Source organism: Cygnus olor, chromosome 1 (assembly GCF_009769625.2).
Source record: "Cygnus olor isolate bCygOlo1 chromosome 1, bCygOlo1.pri.v2, whole genome shotgun sequence".
Classification (NCBI taxonomy): domain Eukaryota; kingdom Metazoa; phylum Chordata; class Aves; order Anseriformes; family Anatidae; genus Cygnus; species Cygnus olor.
In genome coordinates, this window is record NC_049169.1 from 116,267,890 (window position 1) to 116,289,306 (window position 21,417).

General features: G+C 47.2%; 1 long non-coding RNA gene across 1 annotated transcript; it reads right to left on the reverse strand.

Annotated features, from left to right (window-relative positions):
* Positions 1 to 18,580: 18,580 nt before the first annotated feature.
* On the reverse strand, positions 18,581 to 19,765 carry LOC121064147. Its single transcript, XR_005816351.1, has 2 exons — positions 19,633 to 19,765; positions 18,581 to 18,891 (listed from the first exon to the last, which is right to left on the reverse strand). It is a non-coding gene; the product is annotated as an uncharacterized LOC121064147 (long non-coding RNA).
* Between the last annotated feature and the right edge of the window lie 1,652 nt (positions 19,766 to 21,417).

A 21,417-nucleotide genomic window follows, 5' to 3' on the forward strand; every position in this document is an offset into this window, starting at 1 on the left:
TCAATTCCTGCTGTGGATTGGGGATCTCAGCTTCCCTTCCCTCTCTCCCACTTCTGCTGCTGCCTTTACTATTTCTTCCTAGTCACCTACTTCTTCCTTTTCTTCCACTCACAGTTACGCCCCATTCTCTTTTCTCCTTTATAGTCCTGCTGTACCTTCTTCCTTTCCAGCACTTTTCACCTTAATGTTGACATCGTTGCACACTGAATATCCAAACAAAGCCACTATTCATCTGAAAAATAAAATAAATTTTGGGTCATTTGCTGGCTCCCAGCAAAGTGCTCACAGTACCAGACATTCCCTGGGAGACAAGAAACCAGAAGAAAGACGGGGCATTTGCTTTGCAATGTTTGGGATTTTGCAACAGTTGCCATGAATTGAATGCCAATTTTCCCCGACTAGCTTGCAACCCAAGCATTGTGATGAAAACAATGGCTGTCACTGGTGCCAGTGTGTTCCTGGTCCATAACCTGAATGTCAAAGCAGCAAAACTATGGGATAAAAGGCAAAATGGCACAGCTGACTGAAATTTCCTAAAGGGCAACAGACAAAAAGTATCAAAATAAAAGCAGACTTTCTTCCCCAATTCAGAGAAACTCTAATCATAACTACTGCATTTTAGAGGCTCTTACAGAGAGATAACTGTGAATATTTTCTTATTTCTTCTTTCTCTTTCTTTCTCTTTCTTTCTTTCTTTCTTTCTTTCTTTCTTTCTTTCTTTCCCTCTTTCTCTTTTTCTTTCTTTCTTATTCTTTCTTTCTTTTTCATTCTTTCTTTCTTTCTTTCCTTCCTTCCTTCCTTCCTTCCTTCCTTCCTTCCTTCCTTTCTCTCCTTTCTTTACTGTCTTTTCTTTTTCTTTCTTCTATTTTCCTTTCTTTCTTTCTTTCTGGCAAGATCTGTCCTGGGGAAAGCTTTCTCAGCAACAAAACTGGGATGGGTGAAGTGTGGGGAGGACACAACCGCAGGGCACAACACATCTGAGGGTGCTGCCATTCTTCATTGCCAGGCCGTTCATCTTTATTTGGCTGATAAATTCCAATCTACAACCCAAAGTAGCTTCACTTCTTGACCTCAGCTCAGCCTGGCCACCTCACCATCCCAGGAACACGAGGTGAACATGCCGAGCAGATCCTGTGTTTAACAAGGTCTCTTATGGTTCTCCAGCCACAAAAAGCAGCGTATACAAAACACAGGACAGACAAAAGGACGACAGTCTCTTTTGAGCTTGTGGCCTGTTAGCCCACAAGGCCTGGGCACACATCCCTGTCCTCTCCCCCAGAAAGGGCATCGATCCCACACAGGGACAGGACCAACCGTTGGGTCAAGCTTAATCACACACCGACTTGCCAGCTGCTCTCTTTGCTGTTCCCTCCAACATGACAACTGGCTTTAAGCAAGTTGCCTTTCTCGTCCTTCCTTCTCCTCGTCCCTCCCGGATGCCCTTCATCTTGTTCAGGGAGCCAGCGATTCGAGGCACCCACCTCTGTGTAAACACAGAAGGGTTCCACGGCAATAAGGAAATAAGAGGTCAAAAAGAAATGGGCTGGTGATCCCTTAACGATGCCTGGAAACGAAGGCAGCCGTCGTTTTCACTCCGTGGCAGCCCCCAGGGGGTGCACAAAAGCAGTGATCTGCAGGAGATGGGCTTGGGGCAGGAGGAGGGTGAGAGGACGGCTGGGAGGGGCTGGAGAGGACGAGGAACTGGCGGGGAGAAGGTGTTTCTTAAACGCCTTATCTTAAAGATATTGCAGATAATTCCTTACCCTGCAAAGTCTTTCCCCAGCTGTTGTAAAACGGTCGCATTAGCAAGGGAGCCAAGGCTGTGTCGGGGCTGGCAGGTCAATTCATTGACACGGGCAGTTTCTAAACCACAGGTTTTTAGCTTCTTCTGCAACCAATGTTCATTGCAAGCATTTTTGCAGGTCTGCGGTGTACTGCGAGCTAATAGAAGTTGTACTATGGGTATCCTTTAGGATCTGTGGTTCATTTGAGTGCTTTCATAGATTTCTTTAATCTGTCTGAAATTGCAGGTTTCAAGTAACCTTCAGTATTTGAGCCAGACTCCTCCAATTAACTCTGCTCCTTTAGCTGAACGTACCAGGGAGGCCCAAGGCATTAAAATGAGCTGCATGAAGAAACCAACCCAAAATAAATATAATTACGGCCTAAGCTCATTGTTCACAGTGGCCTGACCTCCAGATGGCAACTCACATGATTAAAACTCCTTTATTTTTGCAAGAAAACAGATTAAGGGGGGTAAAAAAGTGGATGGGTGGCTGCCACCTCGGGGCAAACCCACCATGGCCCCCCAGCCCCTTCATCCTCGGGGGGAGGAGGGTGCTCGGGCTGTTCCCGCAGGAGCTGATGTCTGAGATAGCTTCGGCTGCAGCCCTCCTGGCGTGCCCAGGGTCAAGGAGAAACGATTCCTGCCCGCCGCTGCCGCCGGGGAGAGATAAACACGGTGCTGCCGAGCGGCTTATCGCTTTCTGCAGCCGCGCCGCTCCCTGCCTGCGTGGCCAGGGCTGCTGGCAGTGCTGGAAATTGGGACACCTGCCTTGTGAGCCCCCGTGGTGGTGGTGCTGAGCCTGAGAGGTCTGCAGAGACAAAGGTTTTCTACAGGCACACAGCAAGGGGTGATATGGGAGGACGGCGGGGCTGGGGGACTGCAGGGTGTGATGAAAAAGTAGGCTGGGTTTGTCTGGATGTCGTTTGTGTGTGCACGCAGCCCTCCAGCTCCCAGGTGACATATCAAGGGGGGAGCTGAAAGAGAATAGGCAGGAGGGATGGCAGGAATGAAATGTCTAAGTAAAAAACACACATTTTGTCTCTTTGTCTTTGCTATTGTGTCCTCTCTTTCGGTTAAATTGGGAGCTGCTTATCGTAGCAATACCCAGAGCTGGCATTTCAGCCTGCGATAGAAGTGCAGCTTTTTCATTAGGTTTATGTCAGCCGCCTGAAATGGCAAGAACAAAATATCATATACACACCATTTCCCTTCTTTTCTTTCTCTAAGGTTTTGGTCACTTTGGGTCAGTTGGACTACATTTACAGAACAAGCCCCTTTTTCCTTCGTGCTCTGTAGGGAAAAAATCCCACAGGCACACACACCAGTCTCCTGCCCCTATCTGAACCAACAGCAGGGCTGCTTCTTCTGACTTTAAGGAGAAACATAACTTCCAATGAAAGATGCTGAAATTGCAGTCCTGCAGATAAAGGTCTTTGCATGCCCACAGAGAAATGCTGCACCCACCAGAAAGGCATTTGCTCTTGCCCTGGAGTGGCCTGATTTGCAGGCTCTTACCCCGGCAATGAGGGCTGTTGCTTTTGTGCTCATTTATGTGCTCATTTTTTTGTGCTCATTCATTTGCTGTGACAACATTCAAGAGTACCACATGCGTAGGAATAGTTACTTTCTCCCTCCTATTGCCAGCATATGTCTTAGGAGATTCTTGCCAGCAACACAGAGCAGGCAGAAGAAGCCTGAGAAGACTTCTTTGGCTGTGCGTGAGCTATACCTACCTTTACTATTTTTCTCTCCTTGCCTATCTTTCACATCCCTTCCACTTAGGTTATTGTGTGACGAGTTTACTGTGCCGGGTCCCACAGATTTCTTTGGGATTTTTCTCTTGTGCTTTGGTCAGACAGTGTGGCGGACAACCTAGGAAGCCACGTGGAAAGGGAATTGCATGGCTGTGAGTGCCTTCACTGATCATAGCCCTGAGATCAGTGCTGTGTGCACGCGAAACCAGGCTGGAACAGGTCCAAGGAAGCAAAAATACCTCGAGGTCTGTGCCGTGCAAGCCCCCCCATAATTAGCTGTAGCTACATGCCACCTAGGGTGGCTAGGAGGGGGAGCCATGATGCAGCCTCCTCTCATGTCTGGGGGTGGCCCCACCACACAGAGCTGCACGGGAGGGAGGGAATAGGCCATGGTGCCAGCTGCTGGATGGCTTTGTAGCCCCTCTCCTGCCCCAGCCCTCTGCAGCACTGATGACTTTGCTTCCAGGACCGTGATAGGGAAATGACTGCGCAGGGAGGAGGGTTGGGGACGAAACTTCTCTGCCCTCTCCTTCACCACATCCCTCTGCTTTTCCACACTCAGGGAGGAACTGAAGCATGATGCACGAGCAAGGTCACAGCATCTATTCCTGCTTCCCTGCTTCTTGCAACCTTCTCTCCCTCCACAGCCAGCCTCCTTCTCCAGCCCCTAGATTTCTCAGCATTTCTCTTCCCAGCAAGGCTGCTTATTATTTTCCTTCTCAGTGTACTAGCAGACCCTCCTTGCCCCACATCTGGCAGGGAAAATCCTAATCAAACCTGTCACTGAGGACTTTGCCAAACTCCAGGCTCCAGCCCCATGGAGATGCTAAACTGTGCCAAACACAGTGAGGGCGCTGTAAGCCAGAAGAGGCAGCAGCAGCAGCAGGATGCATTTCCTCTTCATCCCAAACTTGGAAACACTGGAGATGTTTTGACTCAAACCCTGAGGGCTGTCCAGCACGGGCAATTTCAGTTCAAACTATTTACTTTTGGGGAAGAGATGAAGCTGAGATGGCGTCTGTGATGGGAAGAACCCAGGAAGCACCAGACCCCAAACTCTGGGTGTTACGGGGTGGAAGATGAAGTGCCTGCAGAGCACCAGCCTCCTGGTGCATCCACCAGTAGGATTTTCGTGCACAGACCTGGACCTAAGCTGCAGACACAACAAACTGATAAGCTCTGTATTCAGCCGTGCAAGGCTTGTTTCTGCTGAGCTAAAGAGGTGCATTTCTCCTTTGACGCAGGTTCAAAGCTCAGGCTTGATTACTTGACATCTTCCGTGTACCAGGGTAAGCATTGTCATTCATACTAGAAGACAAAAGATACTGAAAGCCCAATAATTGCACCTCTGTGCATGAAACAACCCCAAAATGCATTTAAAAGTGAAAAGCATATACTTGCATGCAACAGAAATAACAAATTACTTATTTCTGGTCATCTCGTATTCTTCAGAGAGAAATCTGGACCATGGAGGCAACTGTTTCAAAAGGGCAGCACAAATTTTCACCAACCTGAACTTTTTTGAAATGTCAGAAGGGAAGAGGAGACCCGTGAAATCTAAAGCCTCTTAGGCAAACTGCTTGGTAGGAAGCCGCAGCTGTTGGCTCAGCAGTCCTGTAGGATGGTGTTGTCTTCCCTGTACCACTCCTGTTTCACGCAAGGAACCTGAGTGGAGACACTGACCCCAGGAGCAGCAGTTTCTTGCTGGTGCCAAGCAGCAAGTTTCTGCTTTCCAAGCCCAAAGCCTGCTTACGACAACAGAAAAAGTAATATCCCAGCTCACCGAGGTACCCAGCTATCCACAGGAGGTGAGAACAGCTGAGCTTTGGGCTTAATCTAGCACCAGGGGAGGCAGTGACTTTGTCCTTGCAAGGCATCTGTCACCGCGTAGAGTTGGGTGAACAGCCAGCAGAAATGACAAAAGGGAGAGCTATCTGAGGGAATTAGCTCAGAAAAAAAATGACTAAACTCACGCAGTCAAGGCTTACTATTCACTGGAGTGAATCTGGCAGGCCCGCCTTTATCTTTAGCGTTTTCTAGCAATCGTAAGAATAATCCTGTCATGCTCTGCGAAGGCGATCTCTAGAAGACTAGTGGATCAAGGACTCACTCCCAGACTCTCCTGATGAGGAGATGCTCTGAGCCATACTTTTTAGTCGGGGGAGCACTGAATCATGAAATAAGTAGAAGAAAGAGAAAGGGATGACTTTGCAGCTAAAGCAATGGGTGCTGAGATGGAGCTGGTGTGTCAGACTGACCTACGTGACCGCAGGCAGGGAAGCTCCTCTCAAGAGATGCACAGTACAGCACAGTGCTGTCCTCCCATGTCAGTGTAGACTAAAATGTGTCCCTTACACCGGCTGTGCACAAGGCCTGGTAAGACAAAAGCTTGATCTCGTTTGGAGCCTGACAGCATCATCATATTGTGAGTACACAGCCACCCTCAGAGCCTCCAAAATGCTGAACATCCTCTGCCCTCCCAAACCCTTCATGCCCTGGTGTTCCGACAATGGACAGAGGGCTTGCACCTATGAGATATATGTACTTATATGTACGTGTGTGTTATATGCATATGTATGTGGATGAAGTCACATTATCCATTCCCCTCAACATGCATGCCGAGGTGTAGTATGGCTTTCCCCAGGCACAGCAGCAGACCTGGCTGGGCAGGGCAGCCCTTGCCCACCACCCCGTGCCCCCACAGATGGGCAACGTTACTTATGAGGGGCTTTTCAGTGTAAAACCATGGTGGAGTGCCATCTGCTGGGCATGTGCAGGGCCCTTCTGGTAACGAGGAGGAAGAAAATAAAGGAAAACCTCAGAGAAATAGTCTGGGTCTATGCTAGGACATGAAATTTGCCGGAGACCCTTCCCTGGCAAGCTGTCAAGGAACAGCCAGGCTGGCCCATCCTGCAGCCCAGTATGGCTCCTGCAAAGTGCCCAGTGGCTCCTACCAACTCCCAAGCTGCTCAGGAGAATTTTGGGAGAGAATCCCAGTGGATCTGGGCCAAAAGCATGCCAGGAACCATCCTGATAGCGTGGATGTACCTGCAGTAGAGATGTACCAGCAGGAATCAGTGGCTAGGGATGCCCCTTGGCACTACTTGATTTGTTAGACATCACCTTCATGTGATGTGCATGTAATGGACCAGGCCAGTGACAGGGAGGAGGAGGAGCAGGCTTCGTATCTTGCAACCTTGACTACCTCGCGCAGCAGCTTTGGATCAGATCTGGAGGTAGCCACTTCTGTCTGTCAGCTGTGCAGGAAACTTGCCCCCCTAAGTGTACAGGCACCCTCGCTGGCTGCCTCTGTGTGAATCCCTTGTGCTTAAATTCTGGAAAGGGAAAGTCACCTCCTTGTGAGCCATTCCTCCCTGCTGCATCTTCTCTGATTCATCACAGATGGTGGCAGTTATTGAAACCTGAATCACAGTGGCATTATGCTAACCCACCTCTGATTACAGTGCGAATGAGGAGCACAAAAGGAGGAGGGCAAGGCGAAGGGGAGAGCGGGACACAAACTGCAAATTAAAGGCAAATCACAAGCTTGGTTTCTGCTATTGTGTAAGTGGGGGTGGTTCAATTTTCTGCCATGCCAGGAAATTGCGAGACATACCATAGTGCCAAAGATCAAGGCTCATTAGGATGACAGCTATTAAGATCCCTCCTTTTTCGCCTATTAGAGATCCAACAGCCTCACACATTTCTGTACAGTTGCAGTGCATTTCCTTCCCACCACTAAGGATCCTGGGAAACAATGGAAAAATTTACAGGGACAAACTTGGTCAAGGGCTCTCTGAAAATTGTTATAAAAGGACTGAATCTAAATCCATAAAGAAATTAATGTTAGATTTATTTGCCAGCATGCCGTAACCACTAATTCTAGATTCCTCAATGAAATACGTCAAAAGTAAGCTTCCTCCCCATCCATCAATTGCCTCCCAAAAGTAGGAAGGAGACCTTGATGGGAAGGAAAAGTTAAACCCAACAAGCAAAAAGCAACATGTCCTTCAAAAGAAGCACATACTTTCCTGACTTTATGGTTTTATTTATGTCCTTCCAGCCCACTCCAAACAGAAACTTATCACCCTCATTTTTTTTGGTGCCAAATTAATAATCACTTTTGCAGGGATTGTGGAATGCTGCATTTGAAAGCCTCTCACACACTTTGTTGAAGTAAAGGGCTGATAATAATTAATAGCTGCCAAGGACATTCAGCCTTGCTGAGTGGCTGTTAGCATGGTTTTCCCCTGGACACAGTTTAGACTGAGCCTCTCCAATTTTCCCAGACAGTATCTGGATACCAGACAATTTCTCTGCACTTCTGTGCACAGCCCCCTGCAGAAGGTGAAGAGAATATCCCACGAAGCCCTTGGACCAAAATAATCTTGTTAACGGATGGGGTCTGCACCTTTTCTAAAAGCTCTTCCCATGCGGCAGGGTAGTTCAGCTGTGCTAGAAAGGCACAGCTTTCCCACCCATGAGGACATCTGTGCTTTGGGTAGGTGAAGTAGCTCTGGACTGGCTTTCAGGTCATGGGGGAATATCAAAACACTGTGTGCTGGAGGCTGAAGGATTTGTTCCAGATGGTTTCTGCCTCTTGTTCTCATTATTCAACCACTCTGATAGGGTTAGTAACCTTAGGAATTATGCCTGGATCGTAAGCTGCCTTTATTTCATAGTCATTCTGGAGTTAGTCCTAAAAGTGATGCTTTTGGGAGCAACAAGTCTAATAACAGCACTCAACACAGTAGCTAAAGGAAGCAAGACAGCTGAAGTGAAATGTTGAGCTCCTGGCTCTGCAGCTTACTTTTTTCAGTTCCTCTCAGACCAGGGGAGGCAAGTTTTGGAAATCTCCCCTTTTCTTTCTTCTTGCCTGGGCCAGCTGGAGCCAGGAGAGCTGCAGAGCCAGGGGGCAGCGAGCACCTCGAAGGCAGTGGTGTTACAGGAAAGGGACAACCTGGCGGGCAGCCAGGAAAAGGAATGACCTTAGCTCTGAATGCCTTGCGAGAGAAACTAGGTGCTGTAATGTTTCTCGGCAGACAGGTGTTTTCACTTCGTCACTTCAGCTTCAGTAGCTGCTTCAATTTTTCATCAGAAATGCTTGTGACAGCATGGGACACACCTCAGCAGGAGGCAGGACCCAGCAACGCTCCAGCATCTGCCCTTTCCTTTGTGCTTTTCACTCTTCAGTAAGAGGTGGATGTTCTTCTGGAGACACCAGTGCTTATGCTTGGGCAGGTAGAGAAAAGACCTTCAGACTGGCTGAGCACCTCAATTTGCCCAGAGCTGTGTGGACATCTCCAGGCTGTAGGATCAGACCAAGACACGGGATCAGACCAAGTTCTAGCTAAGCGTGGTCAATGGGGAAACTGCAATGGGAAATACGTGCCCAGCAGCTGGCAGGTTGCAACATCTCTAACCCCTGAATGAGTAACTGGGAGATATATTTGCTTATGTCGGGGCTCAGTCTGGTTCTTATTCCCAGCAGTCAGGGTGGCCAAAAAAATGCTCCAGTCTAAACAGATGCAATTTAGTCCATTAGCAGACATCAGAGAAGCTACCTGCCTTGACAAAACCCAGCTATGTTTCTAATTAAGCAGGGGTAGCTCAGAGTTTCTGTTGCAGCCACTGTGGCTACAATCCTAAATTCCCACAACAAATTACCTACACTTCTCACTGTTAACAGAATTACCTATCTATCTACCACTGTTGGTCAAATGCTGGAGTGCATCCTCACACAGAATTGCTATCGTAGCAGTCACCTGAGATTTGTTTGAGTAGATATTGTGGGATTTGGTTTTTTGACATGAGTACACTTCCAGCCTGAAGGGCAGAGGCTTCCTTTTTAAGCGTAATCAAAGACAGGTCAGTAGGGGCTTGGATTTCCCTCTTGTTGTCGGTCACCAGTGGGAGAAGTTGAGGCCCAAAGTCTGATTTCTCACATTTGGTTCCTTCCCCTCCTGCTTTCTTTTGTATTACCACTGTTTTGTTTTTGTTTTTGTTTTTTGTTTTGTTTTGTTTTGTTTTGTTCTTTCTTGTCTCCTCTACATCTTTCCTCCAGCTTTTTGCACATCCTGTAGAGCGGCTACCCACAGCCTCCCCATGCTTCCCATTTTCCTCCACTGACTTTTCTTTTGCTATTCACTGTGCCAGCACCCAAAGAATCACAGAATCACAGGGTGGTTGAAGTGGGAAGGGACCTCTGGAGGTCACCTCCTCCAACCTCCTGTTCAAGCAGGGCCACCCAGAGCAGGCTGCCCAGGAACACATCCAGATGACTTCTGAAGATCTCCAAGGTGAGAGACTCCACAACCTCTCTGGAAAACCTGTGCCAGTGCCTGGTCATGCTCACAGCACAGAAGTGCTTTGTGGTGTTCAGACAAAGCCTCCTGTGTCTCAGTTTGTGTCCACTGCCTCCTGTTCAGTCACTGGGCACCACTGCTAAGAACCTGGCTCCATCCTGTTCGGACCCTCCCTTCAGTTATTTATATACTTGATAAAATCTCCCTGAGCTTTCTCCTTTCCAGACTGAAACCATTTTGTGCATGGTTAACTGATAGAAGTGAAGGAAAACTCTCCCATGCAGGCCCTTTTGCACATTGATGAAGGCACATATTTTAACCAGGGCTGCAAATGAAAGTTGCTTTGTCTTAGGTAGATCAGCCGGGTTGTCTGTGCTATAAGTAAAACACTAATACATAATACCCAGCTGGCATTATTCCACTGGGCATGGGTATGAGCAGAGAGTTCACTACAAAACCCACTAGAGAGCCAGGTGATGCTCAGGGGGTTGCTCCTGCTGAGCTTCCTGCTGCCCAGGCCCCACCATTTTGAGGGAGGCCACGGTGTGGGCCTGCCCTTGGTTCTCCTCACAACTGATGAGGAAGGGAAGAACAGCCTATTTATTCCCTGTCTGTTTTCTGAAAACCCTCCTGTGGTTCCCATCCAGCTGTAACCGCAGTGTTTGACGGCTTTGGGAAAGAGGCACCTGGCTGATCTGACCTTCACTATCTCACAGGGAGCAGTGGAGCACGACTGCGCTGTGAGAGGGAGAGAAAGGAGAGCATATCCCGATCTGCTCAGTCTTGGGTGGACTAATACTCTGAAACAGTTAGGATGACATTCGCAGGGTCCCAAAATGCAGCTTGGACCTGGCCATCCTGAAGAGAAATGGGACAGTACTTTTCCTTTTGGCTTAGCTTTAAAAATATCAGCTTGCATGCTGCGGCGGTGGCCACTGGTCAGGTTTCATCCTTGCTGCCAGGCAGAGGGATAATCCTGCTGTCATCTGTGCTGCTGGCACCTCACGCTGCGCTGCTGTGGAGATCCCCTCCTGCCCCTGCGTGTCCTCTGCCACCGGAGGAGAAGGCCTCGGGGCAGCAGTGCCCCTGCCACCAGCACTCAGGACCCCGAGGGAAAAGGGGGGCATTTGCTCTGCCACCCCCTGCATGGGTTTGGACTCAGCCGAGGCTTGGCCTGCTGCTGTGGTGGGTAGTGGGGGTGGCAGCACGGGTGGTGGCCACTTTCCTCCTCCTTATGGAGGAGGCCGAGGGGGCAGGAAGGAAGGATGGATGATGGAGGGGACGCTGGATGGGGAGACAGGGTGGCAGTGGCAAGCAGGAGAAGTGGGGGGCTTCAGCAGGGGCTGGGGCCTGGAGAGGGACAGGGCTGGGTGCAGGGAAGGACAAAGACTGGGCAGGAGGTGAGGGGATATGTGACAGGGACAAGGGAGAGCACTGGGGGAAATCAGCCTTACCCTTAGGAAGAATGTAACATTTTTTTTTCTGTTCCAGCCTTTTCATTTTAATAGGAGACATTCTGTTTTTTTTCTCCCAGCTTTCTTTGCCCATTCTTTCCCTCCTGTTATTTGACCCTCCATTGGTAATTCCGCTTCAGTGTTTGCTAATTTTCTATCTCTTGCTCTGCCAATACAACTGTCATCGCATGCATTGTGTTCTGTCCTTTATGAAATGATGTGTGGATAGCAAACAGTCTGCATGTACAATACAAAGGCTGCTCTTACCTCCGAGCTGGCAGACAGCTTAGTCTCCCCATCTGCAATTATCCTTTCAGTTCTTCTCTTCATCCTTTTCTGTTCCTCGGGCCTTGATTTTCTCTTGTGTTTCCTGCAGCCTGGCCCCTTGCCAGCTTTGTTTTCTCCCCTCAAGCTGAGTCTGTCCCTGTCCCTGCTGTTGGTATCACTCGCAGCACTTCTCCCCCTTGCCCCGAGCAGCCTTGCTGAGGCAGCTGGAAGGCAGCAGTGCAGTGTAGCAGGGAGGACGTGAAGAACATCTATTGCAGATCTCTGTGGCCATGGCTAAGGTCAAAGAGCCAAACGTTTATGGTTTGTGCGTGGGTGTTATGTAAACAACAGCAATTATTCATTGTCAAAACTTCATAACTCAGCCAAAATTCAACCATTTTTGCTGGGTTATTCACAGAGGCTGCTACTTCTAAAGACTCGCAACCAAACTTCAGCCTTCCCCTCCCAGCTAGAGAATTTTGTTATTGCAATTAAGGTGAATAAGTCAGTCACAGTTATAGTAAGCTTCCCACCACACCTTCTCCTGCTGCTAGTGATGTGATCCTTGCTGGGTATGGCCCCAAAAATCATACTCACTTGCAAGTGGTACTTGCTCTTACATGACTCATACACGAGATGGCTTCTGATGACCCCTCAGTTGCCCTTTCAGAGACCCCAAGTGTAAGGCAGAGGGTAGAGTTTCTTTGTTATACCTAGATCCCCAAGAAAATCCCTTAGTAATCCCCATCCTTACACTGCTTGCAAGAATGCTCTTCCATCCTCCTTCTGCCATCACATGCAGTGTAATCCTCCTTTTCCTGCGTCACCCGTTCAGTGATCCTTCTTATTCTGCAAGATCACATGCATTGTATATAGCAGCCTCCCTCACACTCACAGGGTGAGCAATGAGTCTGGGAGAAAACACTCTTCCTGCCATCCTCCTACATGTTGCAAAGAAAGCCTCCCTTTTTGCCCGTCCCCCCAAAAGGCCAGGGCAGTTTAGATCCCCTTTCTCTCACTCCGATGCCATGAGACCACTCTTCCCTGAGCGGTACCAACAACAAAGGTGGTGCTTATTTACTTAATCAGCTAGCTTTTGCTGCCTGTCATTGATATCCATCTCCCTGTGCTGCGATAACCTTTCCCACCCACCCTCCTCCTCTGAGGCCATGAGCAAGGCAACACCGTGCTGACGTCTTCATTCCTGACACAACAGTGGGACACGCTGAAAGAACAGACCCGGACTAGGTTATTCTGCCAGCTCTCCCATGCACTCATGTCCTTGCTCCACACAGAAAGCATTGTATTGCAAACCAGTGTGCTGCTTAGTCACAAGGGAAGCCTGTACTAGCTTGTAGCCTCAGGTAAAGAGCTGCATTTTTTCAGTGTGACAAACAGTGTGCAAAATGAAGAAAAAATACTCTGTAAAATGGCCTCCCCTGTATGTGCACTCCCAAAGGGCCAGGATTCACAGTCCTTCTTGTTGCAGTGTCACACACCCCACTGTAGCCACTGCAGTACTGGGGTAAGAGCTCCATGCATTATCCATCAGATGACCCTGGGATGAATAAGCAGGCTCAGAAGCCTCTGCTTCCTAGATTAGTGTCATCTCCAATGGAACAGCAAAATTGGGATGAAGATGCTAAGATCCAAAAGTGATGGTGGCTTGCCTACCTGTACAAGAGCACGTCTGTGCTTCTTCCAAGACAGCCTCTCTCGTCTTTGGTGGAGATGACTTAATCCAGAAGGAGTGATGAGAAGGAGAAAGATTTAAATCAAACCCGATTACTGTGACTTGATAGGCTTCCCTGGCAAGCTGTTCTGGGATTGACCCAGCAGTTGTCAGCTGGCTGCCTCCTCCCTTGACGACACTGCTCAGAGGGCTTGGGAGCCAGATGAACTAAGACTGAGCTCTTAACGCTCCTCTGGGCTCCAAGAACAAGCATCAACGTCTACCCTTACAGGTGTGCAATGACGATCTTGTGAGAGGCTGAGATTCGCATGGCTTTTAGCCAACCTTCATCGGTGGGCAAGCAAAAAGAAAAACGGCTCCACAAGTGCTTTGTACGAGACTCTGGAAATGGCACGCTCTCATTGTGGCTTTGGAAATAATCCACCTAAGAGATTACTCTGGTGTGGCTGTCAGATAATACTGTGAAGCCATCGCGTGTGCTTAGCCACCATCCCCCAGGCACCTGAGCCCTCCCCAGGCCTTTCCCTAGCCATGTGAAGGGCTTGTGAGGGCACCAGGCAGGACCGTACCCACTGGAGGTGCCCGTCTGTTACAGGCAACAGATGCCTACAGCCATGAAATGAGAGGCAGGAGGAAAAGTGCAGCATGATGCAGGGGGAAAGCTTATATCCTGGACCAAGCTACAGCAAGGTCAGTTCATGCTGGCCAGCACCTGAGCCTCCCAGGGGGAATGCAGGCCATCAGGACTGCTGGAAAAACATTTCAGAAACGATTCTGAAATGAGTCAAACATGTCCATTTTTTTCCCCTCAATTCAGTCTTATATGCAGCTATTAAAACAGACTGGGTTATAAATAAAAAAATGGGCCAAAGCAGCATGAGCATTTTTGTTAAAAAAAGGAGAGTAATAAAGTAAAGCTGTAATAATAACACGAAAATGTTGACTAATATCTGTGAAAAGCTTGGAGAACCATGGAGGGAATGAGCTATTGTGTTTTGTGGCGGGTGGGGTGCTGGTGAAGTGTTTGTGGTTAGGACAAAGACTCTGACTTTTGCAAGCGGAGCTGATGAGTTTTAGGGTTTGCTTTCTGGAGACTCCCTGCACCCGTGAGGAAATGGCTGGTGCTCAGGGAAGGCCAAAACAGCCAGGGTTTTATTGAACTCATAAGAGCCTCTTCCAAGGGTTTTGTCTCTCCTTTTTGTCTCCCCCTTCTACTGCCTGGTGCCACCGATGAAACACGTTTCAATATCGCAGACAGAAAAGTGGTGGCAGACGAGGAGCTCCTTATTTTGGAGAGCCGCGGGTGCACACCCAGCGGCACCTGCCATTTTACCTCGCTGAGCTGGCGCTGGTGGGGCCTGGCAGGGGGAAGGCTGCGTCTGTGAAAACGTCAGTGAAACACAAGTTCAAAGGCGGGGAAGGGACGGGGAGATAAGAGCGCTCCGAATCTTCATTTAAAAAAAGAAAAGACGATCTGATTAAGATGTGCTGGCTAACTCAACACACATGAGCCCCAACATCAAAAGGCTCGCAGCTCGTACACGTGCTGTAGATAATTATCAGTTTCACTTGGTAGTTCCCGCAGCAACAGAGCTGAGTCGGGGCCACTCCAGAGACCGCCTTTCCGATCAGCCCTGACACTGGTCCTCTCCCTGCCCCTCGCCCCACTGCGCACACCCTGCCCGCACCCGCTTGGGCCTGTGTGGCAGGGCTGGGACTGAGCCCACTGCCCGCCCTCGTGGTGATTAGGCTGGGGGAGCCTGTCGTGAAATTTCCCACATATTTCTGAAGCCGTAAGGTTATGGCAGAAGGCAGGTAATGAATGCCAGGCCTTTCGAGAGAGATGTGCTTAGCCTTTACATGAGAATAATGTGACTTCAGGGGATGGCACAGCAAAGAGCCTCCCTTCTTTGTCTCTGTTCAGCACCAAACCCTCCCCCAGAGCTGAAATGACCTCTGTCCACCTGTCCACAGGAGACAGAGACAGACAGAGACGGGACACAGGCAGAGACAGAGATGTCATGCTTTTGTTGGAGGGAAGAAATAATCCAAAGAGCAGTGCTGAAACACTCCTAATCCCCACAGCACTTTGAAAGGGGTAGCTGGGAAGCCTCTCCCTCCCTCTACCCCTGCATGGCCCCACGACAGTTTTCTTTCATGAGAAGCTCTTTGCACTTCATCCACAACCCCAAGACCACCTTCACTACATCCCTTTTTAATTTGAAGATTTTATTGGACTGAGGGAGGAAGGGGAAAATGCTAACAATTACAACTAAGTCCCCTGCTGAGCACCCTCTCACTACTCTATCCTTGTGGAAGACTTCTCTTCTTCTTCTTTTTTTTTTTTTTTTTTTTTTTTTTTTATGCACTTAATCCTTCATTTAATGGATACCCAACTGCATGGGAAGCTTCAAGGTCTATAAAGAATGAAGCCGAACCTGCAAGACACTCTAGTAAGTCGACTGTTTACAGTAAGCACAGCAATCCATTAAAGTAGCTCTGAAGGCTTCTGAGGAACAGCTTGAGGTCAATAAAAAGCTGGATTTTGGGAGGGGATGGGGGGGGAGAAATATACCTATAAATAATACTTTATGTCTGTGCCAGATCCGAAATGCAGGCATCTAACTCCACAGAGAATAAGCCAGCTCACTTTATGGCAAAGTGGATTCGCACTCTGTTGAATATTAGACACACACCAGCTGATGGACCTCCCCTGGAAGTTCAGCTCTGTCCCACTTGGTAATCAATTGCACCTCTTCAAACAGAGCATAAAGCGTCATGTGTTTATTTTAGCAAAAGGAACTCCAGATACAGAACGTAAACCTATTCCCACAATGGTGCTTTAATTACCCAAAAAGGCTGACAATAAATTTACATTTTAATTAAGAGTAATGAATTATGCATGATTGCTTAGCTCTTTCTGCATAGTTAGCAGACAAGCACAGAGAAAGGTATGGTATGGATTGCAGGAATTTATCCTGACAATACAGAGAAAAGGCTATTTTGATTGCAGTGGCTGGGGATTTGATTGCTCCCAATAGGTGCCAGTCCACGAAAAAAGTCCTACTACACCACTGTAGTTCTGCTACAGGCTCCATGCTATACTATGGTGTACAAGAACTGAGTCCAGCTTCTCTCCCTGTCATGACAACACAACACTTGAAGATCATTTCACTAGAAATTTAGCCCTTCTGAACACTTTAGGACTGTGTACGTAGGAAGAGTGATGGCAAAATATTTCCCATCCTCAGCAGGGACATGGAAACACCAACATAACTGTTGATGTTGCATACTCCCATGATTTTGCCTTGTTTTGTCAGCCTGTCTGTCATAAGTGTCACTCATCCCCACATAAAACCATAGCATCCATCCAAAGGAAAGAAAAAGGAGGAAGTTAGCTCTTCTGGATGCATAAAACAACATGCAAATTTGAGCACATATGGACATGAATCCTGAAAAACAAAACCCCTAGAGGACAAACTGGGCCTGCAATGAATGCTTGAACTGTGACTTTTGAGTTATTTTAAATCGTGGGTTCTTAGCATGAGTGGGCAATAGACCGTTGGTGCAAAATTATTTGAAACTTCACTACCTGTTCTGCCTCGTAAGGCTTTGACCTTCAAAACAGTTTACATTTGAAAAAAAAATAGAATAGGAAAAGCAGGACAAAAATTGGAACCACCAGTGAAATAAAAGCATGAACATATAATTGGAATCATCCTGTCCTTATGTCAAATTCTAAGTTGACTGAGTTGCCTGACTTTCATATTTTAGCTGCTTGTTTTGGTATCATAACACTAATTTCCATTTTCAACTGCAATGTGATTGGTGCTTCAGACATTTCTCCTCCTTGCTGGAGACATCAACCTTTCATACCCTTGTCTCAGGGAAAGTACCACCTTGGAAAGTGGGGCAGTGGCACTTGCACCTCATGGTGAGGAGCCACTGTGAACTTGACATGGGTGAAAATCTGAGTTTTGCAGCAGCCAGTAGGGCTAGCACAGAGGTAGCAGAAACTCAGGGCTAGTCAACAAAGCTGAGCTGAAGCACATAGTTCTGCAAGTGATGGCACTACATGAAATGGACTGGGGCCCAGCAATCCCATCTGGCCACAGCAGATCCAGGCCAGGGCCTCATGGATCCCAGCAGCTTTCAGTCAATGCAAGGGACAAATTATAAATGTTAGTAGGAGCATTGCAGGGGACTGTTTCTCAGCTGAATGATAATGACTGTGACCAGGACTTGCTATACAAGGAACCTTGTTCTTGATGGAGCTTTGCCATTAGCCTCAGCTGAAGATGGTCTCCCAACTTGTTTCACATAAAGATGCAAAGAGGTGGTTCTGTGCTCATTTTTCATTTTCTTTCCAGCCTGAGGGAAGTCAGTGAGCACAGATATGCCCTTCATGGAGACAGTTACTGAACTGACTGGGGCTTTCCCACCTTGGGCAGACCCCTAAGCCAGACCAAAGTCTTCTCTCAGACAACAGCCTACGCCACAGAGAAAGGGGCTATCCCTTATATTCAGTGGTCACATCAGTAGCTCACAGAACAAGATCTTCCCAAACTGCTCACTTAAAGGTATGCTTTTGACTCTTTTTATGTAATACTCCAATTTTGAAATATGCTGCTCTCCCCCCAACACACTTCTATCTTCCTAATTGCTTACCCATATAATGCTCACCATTCCCTCTCATTTTCAGATGCTAACGCACCCTGAAGGACAACTGCAAACACTTGCTTAATATTATTGTTCCATTTAAGTGATCTGTCGTGTTGCCAGGGGGATATTATCCGCTCTCCAAGGAGAAGAAAGCATATTATAACATTCTGTCTGTACAGACACAGATCTCATGAGGAAAATATCCAAGAATCCCTGAGCTTAAATTCGGATCTATTTGTACCATCCCAAGCAATAAACAAAAATAACTTACAGCCTTTTGCAAAATGTTCTCAGTGAACTCTGTCTTTGCCACCTACCTGTGTGTTTTCTGCCTACTAGCAGTGGCTTCAGACTGCAGATTCTCCACAATTCAAAATATCAGGCGTATACACATAACCAGGTGTCAGGACTACACCTACAGCAACAAAGTGCAGTGGCTTTTTGTTTGATTTCCAGTGTTGCCAAGAGCAAATAACAGGAACATTTGCAAGAACCTAAAATTGACTAATCAGAGATTTAATGAAAATAAAGGCATCCTGCAAGTCTATCCCCAGTACCCAGGAAGTACCTTTGTTACCAGAGATTATCACTTTGGTTAACAACGGATTTTGGTACTTTGTTAATGAACATATATTACCACCAGAAAACAGAGGACAACATTTTTACTCTCTTCTTTCACTTTATTTTACAGGAATGAAAGATTTGACAGGCCTCTTTTTGGTCTTTCTTTACATTGTTGCTGATACTTACAGCATGTGTAATTTCTGTTACCCAAAGTTGCTTTAAAAGCACACAAATGAAAAGGCTGCTGCAGTACAGAAGTTTTGAAAGTATTTTACAGTAGTAAAACTATATGTGAAAGCCAAAACTGAATGCTACTGATACCTTCATCTTTAATTCGTTGAGTTCTGCAAAAGGAGAGCACAACACCACAGCACCACAGGACTTCATCAGAAGCTCTGAATTCTCCCTACAGAGAGATACAGAGCATAAAGCAGCCTGCATCTTTTCAGACAAGGTGTTCTCTGTAAGCTGTAATATAGAAGAGGCTCAGCATTTGGATGCTGCTATCTTATGGCACATTTAAAGTTGGAGTCGCATGTGATAGTAGAAAAAAAATATTTTGACGTGTTGCAAATATACAAAACATCTTTTGCTAACATTTATGCCCTAAAGCTCTACCATCCATCTCCAACAAACAGGACAAAAGTTCAGGAGCAAAGAGATGTGAATACATCGTTATTCGATACATCAGTACAAAAGACTTCAGTGAACTTTGTTATTCATTACCACATGTCAGTCCATCAACGATTTTCATAGTTCTGTTTGGTGATATTTTTTACTAAACACACATCAATTACCTAGTTAAATTAAATGGCTACAAGAGACTATCCATTAATTTCACACAGGCCACTGAACAGCCACCATTACAGATTTTAGCTGCTGCTAAACCTTATCTCAAGTCAAATTTGTAACCTTGAACTGTGGCAGTATGATCTCATTACCAGTCCCTGTAAACTAGCCAGTCCCCTAGGTGGGACTTTTTTTTGTTTCTCTTTTCCTCCTTGAATTTCCCCTTTCTCGTGACATTGAAGGGATTTTAATCGGTTCAGCCACCAGAAGCTACACCTATGCTCATGAGTTGCTGCCTTTTGAACGGCTGCTTAAACTGAAAAAGTGGCTATGAAAAAGCGTGTGGAAAGAAACCTACTGAAGGCTTTGATGATGGAGGTGGAGGGAGGTTTCAACATCTCTCTGCTTCTCCACAGACCTCCAGGTGACATGGTGCTTTTTGATCTCAGTCCGAGTCTGCTGGGCTGTTGCCATGAAGAAAGCAAAAGAACACCCGCTTTCAGTTTGCTGATGTGTTTGCCTTTGTCTTGCTCTTTAGCTGAGCTCTCCAGCACCAGAGGGGGATGTTTGACTCATGCTAGCGTGACTTTGCGTTTCACGCAGCACGGTCCATTTCGTTGCTGCAGCTTTGCTTGAAGCAGGTCATGGGGAAGAATTAAGCTCCTTCCTTCACAGTCATGCAGAAGCACTCCAGTTCAGGCAGGCTTAGTGAACGGGAGAAGAGATTGTCTGTCTCCCCCTGTGCAGCTGTAAGCGTAGAGATAGCCTGCAAGAGTCTCAATAGCACAGCACTGCTCTAATGACCCCGGCTCACAACCTTCACAAACCTCTTGATTCCAAAATGCCTTTTATGATGCACAGATGAGCTGGGTTTTCAGACAAAACAAACAAACAAACAAACAAAAAACACACAAACTTTTCCCTCCTCTCCACAAACACACACTCACACACACTTCAGTCCTGGCAAATGCCACGCTTTCTCGTTCAGTGGAGGGCCCAGCTGCACCAAGTGCAGTGAACTGATAAAGGCAGGCCAAGATGCAGGTTTGGTACAGAACTCAGGGGCTTGTTTGTATCCACTGTTGGGTGGGTATAGAGCCAAATGGCAGGTTTTTCCTCGTGCTGGCTAGGGCACAGGGCTGCCTGCAGAAAGTCATGCAGCTTCTGGGCTGGAGGTGCCTCGTTTCTGAGTGATGCAGTGTGAGTGCAATGAGATTGGGTCTGCTCTCACTTCCCCATGAAGCCCCATCCCAAGAAACACAAAGACACCAGAAGATGAATGTCGCATTTCCACGACCAGTAAATGGGTACAAATATTAAATAAATGGATAATACGACAATCTGGAAGACGACAGTTTATAATGGAACGTGGCAAAAAAAGTAACTATGCTGAGAGGAAAGCCATCTCAAAGCTTTGGGCTTAGTAAGAGCTGGTACTCGATGGAGAGAGTGTGACCAGAGCAACTGAAAAGGATATATTTCCAGCCAGAAGGAAATTCAACTGAGCCAAAACTGGAAGTCCCCAAGTAGTCAGGATAGTGATACTTGCAGCTGAGAAAGTCCTAAAGAGAAGTCTTGGGGACTGACGCAAACTCAGGGGTCAGTGTACTTCTTGGCTGGTTTATTGGCTGGGGAAAAGAAAAAGCACAACATTGCCTAAATCTTTCATGTGAGTGTAAGCACAGCTTAACAGGATCTATAATTTTTGAAATGAAGGCAAAGGGAGGCAGGGGAGACAAAGCTCATGCCTATTCTTTGCGTGCTACAAGAAGCTGGTGAGAAGCATACCACAGCTATTAGATCAAGTCAAAGAATGATTATAGCATAAATAACCAAAAAAACAAAGCACAGATTTGCTCACTTTCTTACAAGAAAGCTGCATTTATTCCACGGTATTACTTTCACTTTACTAAGAGAGCCATTTGGCTTTAGACATTTCACTGCTATCTCTATTGTACTGAGGTCAACATTTTGATTCTTTACCCGAACAGCGTTTTGGGTGAAGAAGCTCTGCTGGAAAGGGTGATGGGGCAGATACCAATCCTGTCAGCCAGGCACGATGCTCACAAGGCAGGTTTCCTCCTGCCGACAGGCAAGGTACAAACACACTAAGCACATGGCCAAAACAGCACCAGCTGCCTTC